The sequence below is a fragment of the Parus major genome, chromosome 6, assembly GCF_001522545.3.
Source record: "Parus major isolate Abel chromosome 6, Parus_major1.1, whole genome shotgun sequence".
In the NCBI taxonomy this organism is placed as follows: Eukaryota; Metazoa; Chordata; class Aves; order Passeriformes; family Paridae; genus Parus; species Parus major.
Window position 1 is genome coordinate 5,154,144 of NC_031775.1, and position 20,229 is coordinate 5,174,372.

Consider the following 20,229-nt stretch of genomic DNA (forward strand, 5'->3'; position numbering starts at 1 on the left):
CACCGCACAGTAAAGTTCTTCCTCGTGTTCTGGTGGAACTCCTGGGCATTAGTTCCTGCCCATTCCTCTTGTGCCATTGCTGGTCTCAAGGAGCTGCACTTGGTCCCTGCTCTGAGCCCTCCCTGTAGACAGGGATGATGTTCTCTCTCAGCTGTCTCTGCTCCAGGCTGAACAGCACCGGTTCCTTCAGCCTTTCCTCCTCGGAGAGATGCTACATTTGCTTGATCAATTTTATATGTCTTCACTGGACTCTGCGTACCACTGGAATAACACTTTGGGCTGTTGGCATAGTTTGGGGAGTGTAGTCATGTTTGGACCAGGCTAGGCGTTGGCTGCAGCTTCTCCTTTTAATCAAGTCTGTTAGATTTGAATGCCATGGCCGGCCAGAGTATAAATTCATTATTTCTGGCTGCATGGGTGCTGATCTGGGAAGTGCTGCTGTGGCCTTGGGAGCTGCTTTTAAGGCATATGCCTTAATAAAAGGTCATTGGGTAACTTAATTCCCCAGAAACTGGGACATGTGTCTGTAGGCAAATCAAAGTTCTGCATCCCTCCTCCCGGATTAAGAAAGATTAGTGCCTGTGCTATCCCAGCTTCTGAAAGAAGGGTCGGGGATGTAATTAGAGAGGCACCTGTTGGCCCTGCTCAGCCAGTGCTCTGCCAGCTGCAACCTTCCTCCACTTGTACCCAGGAAAGTGGTGCTATTGTACACGAGATAACAAAAAGCCTGAGAAAATACTACTCCAAACAAATTTTGTTACTGAGAAACCAAAATGCTAAATAGATTAGCAAAGGACACATACTTCTAGTTTTACAAGTATTTCCACTGTGGATTCTGTGGTGCTGCTGACCCGCTTTAGTAACAGTTTATCATTAGCACTGACAGTCCTGGACCAACAGCTCCTGTAAAAAACTACAGTCCCTGCAGGGGTGAGACACAGGCACCACTTCACACCGCTAATATTACTGCCTTTTTTAATTACTTCATTGCACTGGTTTACAACATCCTTGAAGGATGGCTTTGCTGTTTGTCTTAAATGTAAGCAGGGCAGGATGCTGTGAACAAAAACATGAGTTTTAAATGCATGTTAAAGCATTTCTTTGGGACAGTGATTCTAGGAGTTATCCTTACTTCATGGCCCATCCAACTCCTTCCCCAAGTGTGTTTCAGGGATAAAGCCCCTCCACTTTCCCCTCCATCCTGGGGAATTTTTACAGCATATGGTGCACATGCTCGTAGGTCTCTGTTTACTTTGAATCTTGTATTCCTACCACTGGCTGGCAATTTACCTGCCTAGAACAAGGCTTTTGTATATCTGGGAAATTCCATATGAGAACATGGCCTCACATCTTGTACAATTCATAGGAAAAGAGCCTGATATGCTCTGCTCTGCACAGCAACAGAGAATTTCTACCCTGTGTGTGTAACAAATCCAAAGCAGCCAGGACGGTCTGGGCATAGGAATACCCATGGATCAGCTGCACAGCTCAGACAGAGTGTGAGACACTTCTCTCAGGCCTGGTTCTGCACTGGCAGCAGTGTGCTCTGCAGCTTTGGGGGAGTTGTTTTCTGTTGCTAGCACAGGGCTGGAGCTACTGCTGCTGGACTAGTCCTTGCCTTAGGACCTTAGGTACATGGCCAAAGTCCAACTTTCCCTCCAGAGGAAAAGAAAACCTGTTTTGGAAGTCCTAGACATATGGTAACACTAGTTAATTTACAAGGGTTGGTGGTGGTATCATAATTATTCAGTACTAAAAATTTTTATAAGTTACATTAAAATATAGAGAGATTATATATAAAATATACTGTGTCTGAAAGTACTGATTACACTGATCTGAATTTTCTTGAAAGTGCTGTCTTTTTTTCTAGCTTTAGTTTAAATATACACAAGTATTTCTTAGCTGGGCTCAGACTGTTCTTCCTGCTGGACACTAAATGTTCATAGAATGCTCACTGAATTTTCAAACTACTTAAGAATACTTCTTTTTCCACACATCCCATTGTGTCATGGGCTTTGAGTAGGAAAGACCAGGAGGCACCAGAAGGAAATCTGGTTAAAGAGCAGCTCTCTCTTGCAAAGGAATCTGATTTGTTTCACATGTGACAGGACTTGTCCATGAGCCAGCTGCACACAGTGCAGTGATCTGTTTGAGATCATTGGTCATCCCCTTGGTCAGCACGTAAGGTAAGAAGTTCAGCCTTTTCTGACACCTTTAGAAAAGGTCTGGAAGGTGGATGGCTTTGAAATCCATCTGACAGCTGTTGCACTGGAAGCCCAGCATCACTGCTCCTGCCTTTGTGTCAGCTCTTTTGCCTCAGGGCCCAGGCTGTCTCAGCTCAATCAAGTAAGCAACCCAGGGTCATTATTTTGCTGTGGTCTCTGTGCTGGGTGGACTGGTGGCCATGCCAACACCTCAGAGCAGTGGAGAGTGCAGTTGTATGCAGTGGTTTCCTCCAGGAGCAGCAGAGGCTGCTTTGCCCTCAGCCTGTGGCCCTCTCTTAGAGCTACATTGCTTAGGAAGCTGAGTACATGTAAGTATAGAGTCGGCATGGCATTAATTTACCAAACATGTCTGACAGTTACCTTGCATTTTCCTCCCTCTTGTTGTCTGCATATCCTTAGGATATAAATCATGTCTCCTTTCTCACTGGATAGTGCTTATCTTGCTTGATCATTGCTTTGGACATGGCAGGAGCTAATGATGCTACTTGAGACAAGTGATGCAAGTACATTTGCAGTGACTTTTGTGTTTGAAGAGATTTACTGTTCTGCTTGAAGAAGCAGCAGCAGCAGTGAGCTGCTGACAACTGAGTCACAGATGGATGCATGTGGGAATCCCTAGGACTGCTGCTCCCCTGCTGCCCCAGCAAAACCTGGTGAAATGCAGAGCTGAGGGAAAACTCCAAGGCAAACAGCAATAAAGTTTATGTCTACCGTGACAACACAATGTTAATTACATTTTATTTATATAAATGACCAAGGGGCACATATATTAAAACCTCTTTGGCATCCCAGACTTCCACTTGCCTGAACTGCAGCACTGTTTGTGCAAGGCACACGGGATCAGACCAACAATGCTGAGCTCAGATTATGGCATTATAATTATATTCATGGCTGAGAACCCAGTGTAATGCTCTGAACAACTCCTTCTCTGCTGAGAAGAGGGCAGCTGCAAGAGTCAATATCATCTTGTCTTTCGTATATTAATAATATTCTCCTCAGCAATAACTTCACTTTAAGGAAGAGAAAAAGCGTATTGTCTTTTACATAATGATGGGACTAAAAACGTCAACTGGTTTGTGAATACTAATGAGAGTATTTAAAATAGGTTGTGTTCACTGTGCTCGAAAGCAGATAAATATAAACATTGATTGGCTTCTTTTATTATTTATTAAAACTCAAAGATTATTTTGTTAACATGACAAATGCAAAAAAGTACAGTAGGAGAGATGTAATACCACTTAGGAATGCTAGATAATATTAGAAGGATATCTCTAATGCATATATCAGATGATAAATTTAAGCTGTTAAATCTCTTGTTATGCAGGACAGTTCCCACTGTCATGAAACATGGACAACTTCTCTGCTGCTCTCCTTCTCCATTAGCATTTTGATAGGATGCCAGAAAACAAAAATCTCCTGAGAACTGTTTGAAAATAAAACAAAAGGATGGAAGCTGCTTAGAAAAATTAAATTGTCAGTGTCTCCTTACAGCATTAATATAAATATTTTAAATGCACTTAAAGTACTTGAATTTAGGTTCAAATTATGTTAAAGTTTTTTTGTAACATGCACTAAATCACTTTACCTGAAAATCCCAAATATTTATATGATTACGATAATGCAAATACTATAAACTGTCCCTTCATTTCAAATAAGGAGATATTGTGGATAGAACTGGTTATTCATGGTCACTGGTTATTCATGGGTTTGTACCTGCCTGGAGGAAAATTCAGCTGAAAACCAGGGAAGTTTTACAATGAGCATTGCAGCACACAAAGAGGAATGAGGGGAGAGTGTGGGGACTTTATGGGAGGGAGCAGAGGGGTGCACAGTGTCCCTGCTGAGCTTATGGGGGGTGGCTTCCAGGGGCTGAAACCTTTCCCCAGCTCTGACTTTGCCAAACTCCTTCCCCTCTGTAAGGAATGCTCCACTGTCACTGTGGGTCCTCCTTCATCATGGGACACACAGCTGGTTCCATATAAACCTTTCAAGAAATATCTACTAACGTCCAACCCGGATTTTATTTTAATAATTGTATTAAATGAGAAAGGTGAACAGAATGTATCAAACCTGGGGCATAGGAAAAAAAAAAAGGTTCTTTTTGTTTCCTTGAAGCATCTGGGCAAAAAACCATGCTCCACCAAAGTCTATGGCAAATTTCCCATTAACTTCAGTTGGGCAAAGCTTTCACTCTTCACCCCAGGTGAGGTTCTGGTTCCTGATTTTAGTTATTGCATTTCACTTAACTTACAATTCAAGAATTAAAACGGTAGAACACAATAAACTGCTTTTTACTTGGAGCTCCCTCAGCCTGGATGCAGGCAAACAGTGCCTGGTGGCTGGAGGGGGCTGGTTTTGAGGCAGGTGTGGAAGGCTGGATAGCAGTATATCCCTCCAGGGAACAAGGCACAAACCCCATTTCCCAAGATTGTGCACAAATGTTAGGCCCTGTCTGCATCAGCAATATAACTCCTTCAGCAACAATCCTTACTTGAATACAGTTACATTAAAAATCTCTTTCCTGGAATGGCTGTTTCATTTCAACACATAATACTCCTTTCTTCTGATTTACCTCAGGTTTTATCTGTTGATCCTTTTTCATCTTACAACAACCACCCACTACTGTGCTCAATCAGATCAAATACACTACAACAGCACATTTAAATTCCAAACCCCTGTCAGGGAAGCCTGACCTGAAACCTCTCCTGAAATAAGGGAAGTCAACTTTTCCTTCCCTCCAGGTATCATTCCAGCTGCCAAAAAAAAAAACCAACCCAAAAAAAAAAAAAAAAAAAAACCAACAAAAACCTTCCAGGTGGGAGTGTAGATGAGACAAGTGAGATTTATAAGCCTGTGGAAATACTGCATGGATTTACATGTAAACATTGTGCTTGACTTTGTTTAAATACTCCTCCTCCTGGCAATTCTAAGAGTAGACTTAAAAACCACTTTTCAAGTAAACCTTTTTTTTTCCCCTTAAGGTGTTTTTTTCTTTTTCAATCTGCAAATCTCATTTAAGTATCTCTAATTGTCCTTCCCAAAGAGCGATGGAAGATTGTATAAAGTGATGGTATGGTACATGAACTGTATAAAAACAGTGTGTGACCTAGCCATAGAACTGCTAATTGTTACTGCCCATCAGTGAATGTGACCAGTCTTGCTTCACAAGTTGGCTGCTTTTAGCCAACAGGCAGCTTGTGATACTTTTTCCCGCATCTCCTCTGGCTTCCAGTTCTCCAAGTGGGCTGAGGAAGTGAGCCATATCCAAAACAAGAGGGGGAAAAATATTCTAGAGAATTACCTTCTCCATGTGAGACACAGCCAAGGTCTTTGGTTAAATATTTTTATTTGGCTCTGTATAAAAAGAAAAAAGTTTACAGGAGAGAGGGAGTGACAAGCAATTAGTTACACAGTATCTGAAGACGTAGAAACACCTACAGTCAGTTTATGCAGCTGGGTGTTTCGTAAATTGCACCTACGAGCTAAGGCCCACGATAGGACAACTAATTGGATTAAGCTGTTATCACCAATATTTATAGGTAAAATAGTGCTTAATAGCATTTGTTGTGTTTCACCAATACAAATGGGCTCTAATTAAAACAGGAAAAGGGGTTGATGCACCAGGACAGCCTTGTGAGAAGTAATGATAGGATAAAGTAATTTAAGTTAAAACTAAAGTAATCTTAATTGCTTTTACAGTACTTTCACAATTTTGTGCTGTGATAAAACACGTTTTAATGAGACTGATTGTTTTTAAACTGAGAAAAAGTACAAGCAGAACTAACTTTTGGTTTGATCACCGTGGACTTTCACCTGTGAGGTTTGCACAGCCCTCATCTTGGGCTGGGGGAGGGAGGAAAATCGGGGCTGATGCTCCCAGGCTCAAGCGCGTTCTGAGGGAGTATCAGCTAATGATTATCCACAGCTCCCGATGGCCATTCTCCCGCCGCTGCTCATGTGCGAGCGGTTTTGCATTTGCATTATAGTGAATACGCTCCACCTGCAGCACTCCTGATGAAAAACCAGCGAGAACTGCGGTACGGAGTTCATCAGGGCCCAGCGCGAGGATTTGGCTGGCTTTGCAGCTTTGTTTAACAAACTTCAGCTGAGCTTTTCTCCGTGCATCCTGTGGGCGCTCCGCGGGCAGAGCAGAGCCAGACTTCTCCAGGTGAGCAGCTGTGCAGGTGCGGGCGGCTGAAGGGGCTCCCTGGCCCTCCAAAGCTACCTGATAGCGGCCGCTCTCTCAGTTTTCCAGCGGGGCGGACTTTGGGGCGCTGCCCCCTCCTTGTGGCACCTCCGGCGCGGCCGGCCCGAGGCACAGGGCGTGACGGGGCGGCGGCGGTCCCGGAGCCAGCGCGCCCGCCCCCCGTGCCCTGCCTGCCGCGGCTGGAGAGCGCCGCGGGCCCGGCCCCACCTGCGGGGGCGGCGGCGCGGGCAGGACGGCCCGGCACCGGGGTGAGCCCGGGACGGCTGGACTAAGTGAGGAGCGCAGCCTGGGAGTGCTGCAACATGGCCTCCTCCTCCTTCCCCTCGCGTCCCGCGGCACGGGGCGGTAGGGACCAGGTGAGCACACAGCCCTCGGGCGGGGACCGGTGGCTCTTTCTGCCTTTCCTTCTTTTCCCTCCCTGCTTCTCCTCCTCCTCCCCTCTTTGGTCTGCGCTCCGGGGCAGCGCGGGGTGAGCGCCCGTCAGCTGCGAGCGGCGGTTCCAGCGGACGGGGAGAGGGCTGTGTCCTCGCCCGCCCAGGTGCGAGGCTGGAGCTGGGAGCGCCTTTCCCGGCCCCGTCGTGAGGGCCCGCGGCTCTGCCTCTGCCGGGGCAGGCGATGGCCAAACGTCTCCTAAAGCAACCGGCGTTAATGCTCTGCTCTGTTGGGAATGTGGTTTTTTGGGGCGCAGGTATGTTGCGTGTCAGCCTTACTTGTGTTTCACACCTCTGTCATGAGCCAGCGATGTTCTTGTAGGACGGAGGCCTTACCTAGCCAGGTAAGGGCTGGAGAGTCCCACATCGCTAGCTGGCCCCGTACCCGTCTGCCGTCCCCGGTGTGTGGGTCGCTGTAGGGGGTGGGGAGGGCTGGCTCACAGCCCGGCACCTGGGAGCTGCGTGGGGATGTTCACGTCAAGGCACCTTTAGCGTTGCTGCAGGACAGGTGACGAGAAGATGCTGTTGAAGACTTCATTTCACTGTGGCATAAGCGGCCACAGGAATTGTTTTCCTCCCTGGCCTTCCCTCCTCCTCGGTGGTTAGACCGAGGCCCCGGGGTCAGGAGCTTTGCTGCTGTGGTTTGTCTCCTCCAGGTACTCAATGTGATCACTCTCTTTTTATTGCTCTCACAAATCCTGTCTTGTGTTGTGAGTGAGTGGACTGGTCCCTACTGAACACAAGTGGCATAATCCATTTTAACTGTGAAGATTCGTGTTTTTGGGGTAAAGAGAGAGCACATTTTGACTTATTACTGGCAAAATGACACTTCTTCCACTAGAAGTAAGTTTACCGAAAAGGGATTGGGAAAGCATGATAACTGAATTATCTCCCTCTCTCCTCNCCTTTTTTATTTATTTATTTTTTTTTGGCTCTATGCCCAGAACTCCTGAAACTGAAAGTGAAAACTTTCAAGATTAAAGCTATAATTAATCAAGGATGAATAAGCTTTATTCTTTGTTGTTTTGGGCTTTTTTCCTTTTTTTTATTTTTTTTCCCCTGAAGTTGGTATCTTTTGAATTATTAAACTTTCCTGCTTTTAACACTGCTTTTGCTACTACTTGAAACACTTAACTGGACACAGAAGATGGAATATTATCTGTTTTACTGTAGATTGTTATGGTTTCTCATGTTTTTCTCTCAAATCTGTGTGGTGTTTGTGCTTTGAAATGGAATGTAAATTAACACCCCAGGAGGACTGATCAGCTACAAATAAGTCACTGCTTTGGCAGTCAGGCCCTCTAAGTTCTGGTCAGGCAAGATATTGTTCCCTCTGCCCAGCGCCTCTTCTTTTTGTGAGCCCTGTGTTTTGAAGGAGAGTTCCCAGAACAAGAAGACAGCGCTTCTCACTGTGGTGTCAGAGCTCCAGGCATTTTTGCCTCTCTTTCAACAGTTGTCTCAAGGATAAAGGGAGAAAATGTGACCTTGTGTGTTCACAAAGTGGGTAGCTTAAAAACATTTCCTCTGAAAGGTTTGTAACCTAGGCTGGGCTGGAAGTGTTGAGTTCTTAAAGGAGGTGACTGTTCTCAGTCTCCAAACTGTGTGTGTTAAAATCCTGGGCTTGGAGGAACCTCAGGATAACTAGAGACTCAGCTTTGTTCTCTGATCCTTCAGTTCATCAAGGGCAGCATATTTCCCATTGGTTTCAGAAGACTGTTAGATCAGGCTCTAAACTTTCAGGATGTCTTCTGTGTAATAGGTATGTAAGATGCTCAGATCTTGAGACACTGTTAAAGCTTTGTGTTGGAAATGGGGACATGCTTTACCACAGTTAGTGTTTGTTAGTGACTTCCTTACACCATTAATCTAATTTCTGTGGGAATTTACTAATGCTTGTTGCATAATTTTTTTTCCAAATGATACTGTACTATCATATGCTATTACTCTGTTGATGCCTGCCTAGAGGATGAGGTTGAGGATTTCCATTATTGAAAAAACTATCACCTCTCCCATCTTTTCTAGATCCCAGTTTATTGCTTATGTTCTTTCTGGAAATAATGAGATCTGTTTGTTATAGTGCACTGATTTGCAAAATCATGTGAATAATTGTGTCTGGCTAAATATTTTCCTTTTTTTTTTTTTTAAAGAAAACCAAAAAAGCTAGTTACATTTTTCCTAAGACAGTTTCCAGGCTTTGCAGAGTCAAAGCTGTTAATGGCATAAGAAAATAAAATAATTTATTAATCAAGGTTGTTTATAGTCCTGCAGTACTTTGCTGTTGATGATTTGGATGGCTCTTTGGTCTTTATTTCACTTCAGTGTTTTCTAAAATGTTTTGTTCAGAAGCTTGTGTTTTTAAAATGTGACAGGAATGTACTTTCTTGTTTTAGTTCCTTTGTTTTGACAGCTCTTGGCCTAAACATTGTGAGTACTATTGAAGTCAATGCCTAGAAGTTAATTATGCTTGTAAGTCACCTACAGTGCTGTGTTTTGTTCCAAAGTGTTTCTATTTGATATTTTTAATGTATTGAAAATTTGTATTGAAATTATCTACAGCTTGCAAGAGATCTTTGAACTTTAGAAATTAAAAACTTTTATGTTTTTTGCCACTTAGCTTAAAACTGGGATGTTTCTGGGAAGAGAGAAAACAATGGTCAGGTTGTGCAGGGGAAGGCAAAAAACCAAATGCAGTTCAAATGTGACAGCCATGTTGTTATCACATAAATAATAGCGACAAAAAGAAATAATTTACAACTAAAGTAGAAAGCTTATTTCACAGAGTAAGCTCTCGAGTGTGATCTGTGAGACTGCAAGTCCAATCATAGCTGTTCTGAAAAACAATAATACATGCAAAAGTTATCCAGTCATTGAAAACTCTGGGGGAAATGGCAGTTTTGCAGTTAAAAAAAACAAACAACCTAAACAACTCTCCCAAACCCCTCCCTGTGTAGCATACAGATCAGACCACATGAGCCTCAGTTCTAGACAATTGTTCAGGACAGGAAAATTCCTGTCTCTGCTGTTAACTCTGGTTTTATCCTACATTTTTATAAGCTTTTTTTTTTCTTCCACTCCAAACTCTTGGAATTCTGTTCTTAGATACTGTTTCTCAAAATTCAGTGCTCTTGACACCATGTAACAACTATTGACATACTAATCCAGTCAGTGATAACGTATTAAAAATTATTTTTGCCACTCTCTGTTGTCTGGAGCGTGAATATTTCCCTATACGTTAGGTTTTGTGATAAGCTGTTGACAATGGTACTTGTGCTTCTGCTGGCGTGGCTCTTGCAATGACAAAATAATGCCTGGCATGTTTCATTAATTCTGAAAAAGCATGGTTTTGCAATCTTTAATAAGGCAAAGTTTCATTAGCTTTTTATGGCAGTTTGAAAATGACTTGGCCAAAGAAAGACTTTTTTTTTTTTTTTTAACAGCTGGTGGCACTTGTTAGCTTTTTCCAGTGGCATGGAATGATGTAGAATCAGAGGCATGAGGGTAATATTTTATATTTCAATGGGTTTTGTGCTTGACTTCTGTAGTGTTAAATGGCTATTTATGATGCTGACATGCCTGAGAAGGAGAGTTTTGAAGCTGAATTTTCCAAAATGAATGCTTCAGAATAGTTAAAATTTTTTTCCTTTACTTTGATAAAGCTAGTATAGATCCTGTTCCTTTCTTCTCTGAAGAATTTTTGGAATTGGTCAAAAATGGGAAGGAAATGTTACTTTTTTCTTTTTTTTTTTTTTTAATGTGGGGAGGAGGGTGAAAAGTAGTAGGAACGGTCAACTCTCATATTGAGTAGTTACTAAGTGCCAGAACTTTGATATTCTTTTGATGAGTTGCATGTGCTGTCTGCTGGTTGGTTCTGGTCACTTTTGCTCTCTCAGCTGTTGAATTATATCAGCATGCACATAAAAATACAGAGAAAATAATAGTTGCTTGCACTGTGTGTTTCTGCTGCCCTTGCAATGGGGATGCAGTGACAGGCTCTGTAACTCTGAGGAGGATGAAGGGGACAGCAGAGAAAATGGCTTCAATAAAGTATTTATTAATGTGATTGTGAAATTCTGAGAAACCTTGCTCTGCTTGTGTCAGTCATTGCCTCATTGTTCATGTGATGGTTGTGTACTCCTAGAGTCTTGCCCAGTTTTAGTAGCCTCTTGGACCTACCTTATTTACTCTTGGAGCAGTGGCTGTTCTTTCTTCTCTACTCCACTGAGATATACCACAAAAACAAATCTGTCAGCTACTTGATTATATTGTAACTTCTTAGCTTAAGTGCATTTAAAGCTTCAGTTCCCACTCTCTCTTTGGAGAGGAAAGGTACTTCAATCACTTTTTAAAATTCAGAGAATTGTTCTCTTCCAAGGGCATAGTGAGATTGGTGCCCTTCAGAGGAGAAATTCTCAAACTTTCCATATAATATCTGCTGCATGCATTATGACTTTATCAGCAGGTGTTATTGATCCTATCTGATCATGACTTGGAAAAAGCTCTGGGCTAATAAAAGGACTCCTGCATAGCAAAACCATGAATATTTCCTTCTGCCCTACATGCTACTGCTAAAGCAAGGCCTGGCTGAGCTTCTGCACTGACCTGTACATTAAACAGGCTGTGATGACAGCTCCTTTTAACAGGAGAATCTGAAGCAACATTCTGCAATGACAGAGGAGTTGATGGCATATGAATGTTGTAGGAGAGCTGCTTTTTTACCAGAGTGTTCATGGAGACTGGATTTTTAGGTTTTAAAACCTCTATGATATTTTCTGTCCATTTTGGAAAATACTTTTAAAGGAATTTTAACAGAGGTATTTTTTAGATGACTTGCACAGAACAGGTGTAAGTTAGTTTTGTGATCTTTGCATATTGTTGTTACTAGTACTGTATTTTAAGTATGTGTGCCTTTTAAAGAAAGGAATATGGAATTTCTAGCTTCCATGACAATTAGTTTGCTCTATTAAAAAGCAGAAATCAACACGATTGAGTGACCACCCCCTGACCTAATAATCAGCAGAAGTTCCTCTGCTTTTATTTCTGTGGGGTCAGAATTTCTTCCTGTTCCTGTATCGAGGGTGCTGATGATGTAGTTTGTGAAGAATTCCTTAGCACTAGGAAGATGTTCAAGCAGCTGTCTTTGTTTTTCTTCTGAATTAAAAAATTTAGAAGTCTGAAGCCATCTGTGGTGGGAAACCTCCATTTTCATAGAAATGTTATGCAAACAGCTCTAACTTGGTTTTGACCCAGTTTACTAATCTGTAGATTTTTGTTGCATGTGTCTCACTCTTAGAAGATTATCTGCTTTTCTGTTTCTTGCCCTCATTTTTTTTGGCAGGGTGAGAGTATGAATGTGCATGGGGATGATTTTATTTTAGATCTCCTTTCCATCCTGTAATTTCTGGCTTGTTTCTGTCCATTTAATAGTTTAGTGCTGCCTTGGCCAACGTAGTGGTTTCTGTGCAGATTCAGTTTCCTCAGAACACCTGTTCAGCTTTAGGTCAAAGAAAATTCATCTTGAGGTTGCTGAACTTAGCTGAGCAAAGAACTGGTCACACCACAGAAAGGATCTGACAATGCTGAAAAAGGAGCATTACTTTTTAGCCTTTTCTCACTAAGATAATCTGATCTATATGTGAACCCACAGGTGATTTTAAAAGCACAAAAGTCAGGCTCCTGGGTAGTGCAGGTGTTCCTTATTAGGGTTAGTTGATTTGAGCCATTAGAATCTTCCTTGTTTCTTTACAACTTTCTTCTTCTTTGGGAGCTTTCTGTTTCTATTATAGAGAAATCCCAAAAGCTGATTCCTTTTGCACTGCAGGACTGACCCTTTTATGGAGATGTTTTAGGGATTGATGTGTGATATTGGATGAGGAGGAAAAAAATGATTCATGTGTGTGGTGAGGGGAGAGTGTGCAAGGTTGAGTGATGCCAGTGTGCTCTTTAAACGGTATCTTTGTGGTATAATAAAACACAAAGCTGAACAGAAAGGGTGAGTCAGCTGGTCTTCTGTTCTGACAATCCATACTGCACTCAGGGAGAGCAAAAAGGCATCTAATTATAGGTGTAAGTATTCTATAATATTAAAAAGTAACATACTAGTTATCATGTGATGGGTGTTAAGGGAGAGGTTTATTAACTTGGTTAGACAAGGATTAGTACTGACTATCATAATCTCTCAAGGGAATACTAGAGGAATGAATGAATTTGTTAACTTTCTCAAAACTTAAGAATTCATCGTTACTTGCCCTCCAGTGATCACAGTGCTGTTCTGTGAAGGCAAACAGTTTATTTACACTCTTAAAAATAAAAAGAGGGGGACTCTCTATAGTGTTTTTATCTTTTATACGAACAGATAAATTACATTGTGTTGTATTTTGGTGGGTTTGGTTTTTGTAGATATCTTAGGCCACTTCTCCAAGTCAAGATCAGCAGAGATTAGTGTTCAGGCATAGTAATTGTGTTATTACCCCGTATCTCTACTCATATGACTGCGTTGTGCAACATCCCAGGTACATAAACTGGTACATGTATCACCCAGAACTGTAGAGCAAGTTGTCTTTAAAGTGTGGTAAGATAAAGGAAGACAAAAATGGAGGATGTTCCTAATAGCGTCTTACAACACTTAACAGAATGTTACATACACCTAGGCTTGCTCTCTTGAAGCTGCTGGAAATTTTAGGCATAACAGCCACAGAAAGATTGTGTTCAAATTTAACTGGGCTTTAAATTAGTGAAATGACTTGTGTCACAGACATGACCCCATTGTGCAGGTGAATGATCTATAAGTATGATTCGGTGTTTTAAATCTCCAATAGCAGAACTAATTTCCTTTCATATTCCTCTCTCTATCTGGATTCTGCTTGCTCTTGTTCAAAGAATACTGCAAAGAGAACAGATATGCATTTGTGTGAGGGCAAATAATTTCACAGGTCATGACTTTGCAAAAGCATGAGACAGCCTTACTCTGTGATAGGAGCCTTTGGTGAGAATTAGTTACAGTAAAGAAAAAGGCCAGAGCCTCCTAAATGGCATCCACTTAATAAACATTTGCCATGTAAAACAGCAGTAACTGGTGCAGAGGCTCAGCTTTTACAGTTAGGATTATATGCAGCTCACAAGGCTGATCTTGATCTGGGGCTTGCTTTGTCTTAGATTTTGTGCTTATGTCCTCAGCTGGGAACTCAACCTGTACCTTCAACATCTCATTCAGGTGCATTAGTTCCAAATACTCTTGACACAGCAGAGAACTTTCTCTTCCATGTTGTTTGTTTAGTTGGTTTGTTTAGGGTTTTACACCCTCTCTCCCTTGGTGCATCAAATCTCCTGTGGAGCTCTGCTGATCCTTGCAATCCTCTGCTAAAAAAAAATAAACCTGTTTATTTTTCTCCATCCCTCTCTTATCACTCCATGAAGATTTTAATTCAGTAAGGTACTCTTGCTCTTGGAGTTTTTGCTTTATCTGTTAATTGATACAGACTAAACTTTGCAGCCTCTAGTCATTTTGGTAGGTAGGTCATGGCGCAAAAACAGAAGTGTTTTCTTGCTGTGGTTGGGGAGAGGGGCTGTAGGACTGTTGTGGCAGGGAGCAGTGGGGGAGCAGGGCAGGTGTTTTGCTACCTGGTTTCACTGCTGCAGAAGGTGTTATGTAAATAGGCTGAGCCTTGCCTCTGATTTCTGTGATGTAATGTTTCATAAAAAAGCACTGTGGTGTTGGAAACCCAGGTGTCAGAGGCAGTAAGCCAAACACAATCAGAAACAATGGGACAAGCCTAAGAGTAATATAGTTTTCCAGCAGTCCTCCTGCAGGAGCTAATCCTGCATTCTAAGGAAATTCATTGGAAAGAACTCTGGAAGGGAATGAAAAATTGTGACATGTTCACCTGCACCTGGTTTAGTGGCTGGAAAAGTCTGGGACTAGCAATAAGAAGGTCAGTAAGTCCCAAATGAAGTTGTTTTTATCAAGTCTCATGGATAACAGCAACGTTTCAATATAAAGAAAAGATATACAGTCTGCTGTTCTAATTGAAACATAAATCAAACAGGTCCAAGAAAAAAAATAAAGAGAAGAATGCAGATGCATCAGTCTGTGTCAGCTCAGCATACCTTCCTGTGGGTGGCCTGTATTTCTTTTCATGGGCTCCATCCCTGCAAAGCTGCTTTGTGATCTCAATCTGATGTGGGTCAAAAGGGGAAGATTGTTAACATTCCTCCTGCCCCTCTCCATCACCATCAGCAGCTCTCAGTCCTTTGGGCTCGTGTGGGAGGGAACTGGAATTATGTCCTGCTTGTAACTGCTCTTCCAAATATTTCTGTCTCTTATCTGGGCAATAACCCGGCTCACAATTTTGGATTATTATTATGAATTCCTTTAGTATTATTATGATTCCTTTAGTAATTGCATTGCTGGCATACTAGTATTTTCATATTTTATTTGCATTCACGTGCCTATCAGGCAAACAATTTTTGTCCAAAAAATCATAATTCTAGGTAGTGTTCTCTGTTACTGCCCTCTAAGAGCTGTCTTGTCCCTGGTTGGCACCTTGAATGCTATTGTTTATGTGGCTCTTTCTCCCCACTTCAATAATGGTACTGTATTTGCTTTGATACTAGTACAGTGAATTTTGGTTTTACAGGTTAGAAACAACTCTATTTTTTGGCTGAATTTAAACTGCTTTCCAAGTGATGTGTACTTGTTCTGGAAATGAATTCTCCTGGATTGTTATAAGGAGTTTTGAATGGGTTGTTACAGTGATACAAGCAGGTAACAACATGGCTTTCAAGCGATTAAGGGCTTTTCATTTTGTGTTGCATTTGTTCTAACCATCATAACTAATGGAGTGCACATCTCTTCCTCTTGTCTTTAATGTGTCCTTCTTCCTAAAGAACTTGTAAAAGAATGTGGTGTTGTCAAACAATGTTCTCTTGATCAAACTCTGGAGCAAAGGAAAATACAATACTCAGTGATCTATAGCTTGAAAAGAGAATGCACCCAGATCATTAACCTCACACTGAGCTCAGATATATTCCCTGCTGGGAGGGGATATTCCAGATATGGTTATTACAAAAGTTTAATGTTGGAGAGAGAGAAGTTTAGAAACAGAAGCAATTTTATGTCCCCACTATAGATAATCTTTACTGAGGATGAGTATGTGTAAAAAGATACTCCTAAGTAAGAGCAAGTTCTGCAAAGCCTGTGCATTTAACGTTTCTTTTATGCCCTGTTTTCCCTGCAGTTAAACAGTGTACTGTAATGAAAGAGGCTAAAGTATGATAATTTTATTTAGTCAGCCATGTGGTATGTGTAAATGGGCTGTGACATTTAGGCAACAAAAATCTGTATCGTTCAAATTGCTCCATCTCTGGGTGCAGTAAGTGGATGGGGCCAAATGAGCAAAACTCACTGGAGTATCTAATCAGGAGCAAGTGCTTTTCTTACAGATGGAAAGATGGCTTCTACAAATCCTAGTTGTAAAAAATGAGTTTAATTTGAAAATTGATCCAGAGATTTTTTTCATTTTACTACCAGTTAAATCAATTAAAAGAAGTAACTGTCTTGGACACCTGTAATTTCGTCATCTGCTTATTTTGGTGCCAATTCCAAATGCTGCAGGTAATTTTGGCTGTTCAGCACGATAATCATGTTAAGCCTTCGCATGAAGGACATGAGTATCTGAAAAACACTTCAGTAGTAGTGTAAATATACCACTCAAACATTGTTTTATTATGTAAAACCCCTTTGTTCTTGTTGATATCAGTTGTTGATGGTGTAAGTGTAACACATCTAGCTGCAGTAGTTGCTCAGTGTCATTAAGCAGTTAAAATTATATATGGTACTATTCAGCACAACTCTTTAAGCACCTTGGATATAAATTATACACTGATATAAATTGTGGTTTTTTAAGTATTATGTAGAAACAAGTTTGACCTTCCTGGAAATGTATCCATGCATTTTTTTGTTTTTCTCGTAGCAAATACTATTAAAATAACAATAGTGGAACAGTTAAGAAATGATAAGTGGTGTGCCTATGACTGTCATAAAGGATGAACAGAAAATGTGCGACTGCTGCTATGTGATCACATTCAGCAGTTTTGAGTGCACCCTCTGCTAGCACCTCTTTCAGGGCCAGATGCTTAGTTGCTGGCTTTGCCAAAGTCCATCTCCTACAAATGCTGTCTTCCAAGGATGTATGGAAGATATATTGATTGCTCTGTGTGTGATGCAGATGATGCTGTTCTTTGTGTATGTATAAATGTGTTTGTGCGTGATGGCAATGAATCTGGAACAGAAAATTGATCATTGCAAAACAGCCTCTTATTTAATGAACCATGCCAAACAAAGCTGGGGCTCAAAATCCTGCTGACATGGATAGAAGCCCTGAAGCTGATTAAGGGTGCAGGAATGCCTGTCTTTGTAACTGACATTACAGTAGCCTTCTCTACTTCAACATCATTTTACTGTTCTTTTTCATGGTGATTAGGTAGATGATGGTGAAATCTGTAGTGCTTGTTCTCTGTTTGAATAAAAGCACATGTGAAAACTGATTTTGTGGTGTTTATATATCTTACGTTTATGTTCATAAAAGGCTATAATTAATACTACAGAAGGACTCTCCAAGAATTTTTTTTACTCAAAATCTAGCGAAACGTAATACTTTTGTTCTGGTGGAACAAGCTGTATTTTTACCTTCCCAAGCCTATTGAATTGCCTTCCAAGAAAAGGAACCAAAAAAAACCAAAACCCCAAACAACAGTGGGAACCAATGTTTCATTTTTGTTCTGAGGTCTTGATCATTTTCCCCATTAATGTTACAGGGAACTCTTGAATCCTACTGTGAGTGAGTTCTCTGTTTTCTGGGGCTGCTGGATGTTTTGGAATCCTGTTTGACTGCTAAACCAGGGAGAATCAACCTTAGCATTGATACTGGATATCCCTCAAAGCCTAAATTTTTCCTTAAAAATCTGTGGTGAAAAAACATTTTCTGCTCTTGGACATTTGCACGAATGCTGTCAATCACTCATCTGAAATTTTTCTTGTCTGTTTTTAACTGATTATTTCTCTCTTGGCACTTGTCAACAAAAATGTCTGTCACTACATTTCTGGCTATTTAGCACTGTGCCTTGCGTAACAAGTCAGGCAGCCCAACCTGACATGAGGATGTAGAATTTAAGATGTAGAAATGCACAGGACATCTTTGGGTGCAGTAAGTGGATGGGGCTAGGTGTGGAAAACTCACTGGAATATCTAATCATGAGCAAATGCTTTTGTTAAAGATGGAAAGGCCACTTTTGCAACTGCTAGTTGTAAAAAATGAGTTTAATTTGAAAATGAATCCAGAGATTTGTTTAATTTTACAACCAGTTAAGTCAATTAAGAGCAAATAAATTAGATAGCAATACTTAAGATTTTACTTAATAATACTTAAGCAATTGCTTAATCTTTTTAAATCTTAATGTGGTATAAGGATATTTTAATCTGTATTCAAACTTGTTCATTATGAAATATTGTAGTTTATTTTTAAATAACAATTGCCATAAACAACAATTAATCTACATAACAATTGTTAAATAAGATGCTGCAATATTTTTTCTTATTTCTCTATCCCCTGCCACTGCTTGGGGGGAAAAATCCCTGTGTGAAAACTGATGCTAGTTTTGTTTTGGTGCTAGTCAGCAGTGAAACACCATTTATCTGCTTTCATTTCTTTGACATGGCTAACTTCTAAGTGAGCTCCCTGCTCTTCAATTGAGACTCAGTGAAGTGTATATTTTTGTTTCATAATCATGTGTACATGATTAGCCAAGTAGAAAATTGCATACTCAGTAGAAAAAAATAAAGAGGGTAACATTTTAATAATAATCTTCCCTAAATTGTAGTAAAAATGCTTTGAAATGGAAGAAACACGTATTTCATGTCATATTTTAGGACTAACAGAAAGTTCTTTAATTTGTATTTGTATACAAATAGTTTTTCTCCTGTGCTTAAGTGAGCAAGTGAAAATAAGTCTTTACATTCAGAACATATATAAAGTTTGGGGGCTTTTGCTCAGGTTGTTTGGCAGTCTTTTAATCATATAAATTTCAAATATCTTCTTATTCCTTCTTATTGCTTATCTCCTTCCACCCCAACACTTACTGGCGAGTATCACATGTAAACAAATGCATTTGATATGTTATCATATCAATAAATCATATAATAAAATATGATCAGTCCTTTCAGGATCTTTGTGGTTTTGGGAGGAATTATAAACTGTCCAGGACTGTGCTAATTTTGACAGATTTTCCACTGCTCTTAGGTCTTGAGCATCAGTTATGTTCTTAACAAATGACTTCAGGGTGTTTAAGGGCACAGATTATCCCAGCCAGCAGAAAATGATGTTCGTGGTCACAAACAGCTCAGGTTCATCCTCTAAAGTTGACTCTGGCATGATGTCAGGGCAGTCTGGGCTGCTTGCTTCTTATATTTAGGTCATGTATTTTTGTTTTATTCCTCAAAAGGATTTTGATGATGACTGTGGTTAGTGCAGGCCTTACTCTCAATGCTGAGCTCTGAGGCTGCCTGGCCTGAGTGCCAAGTGAGCTCAGGTGGTTTCTGTAAATTCCTGTGAGCAGGGGTTGTCTTAAAACATGGCATTTAGGAAGAGATCCGTTTCAAATTGATTTAACAGTGGATATCCTACACTGTCATAGAGGCAGCAATACTTCTGAAAGCCCAAGAAGGGACAATCTGTGGGTCTCTGCACTCCACTGATTTCTGTAACTGATGGCCTGTCATTTAAAGTAGTAAACATGTGCATGAGCATGTAAATGTGCATATAAGAACTTAATGTTCTTGTACAGTAGATATCCTCATTGTGATATGTTCTTGTTGAAATGAGATTTTTTGGAGTACAGTTAAATTTTTAGTCATGTGTAGTACTGGGAATACCAAAAATTTTCCCCAAGCATCTTGCAATATAAGAGTTTCAAATACAACTGTGTAGGAAAATGTGATGCAGAGTAATTTTCTCTATCGATTTTCTTTCTTTTTTAACACATTCTTTCTTGTCCTACAAAACTTGAAGTGCAGTCTAGGTATCTATACTTGAGGGTTTAGGGGGGGTAGGTCCTGTTGGACCAACCTGATCTCCTTTCATGACCAAGTGACCCACCTGGTGGATGCAGGAAAGGCTGTGGATGTTGTGTACCTGGACTTCAGCAGGGCCTTTGACACTGTCTCCCACAGCACGCTCCTGGAAAAGCTGGCAGCTCATGGTTTGGACAGGAACAGTCTTTGGTGGGTTAAGAACTGGCTGGAGGCCAAGCCCAGAAAGTGCTGGTGAACGGTGCTGCATCCAGCTGGTGGCCAGTCACCAGTGGTGTCCCTCAG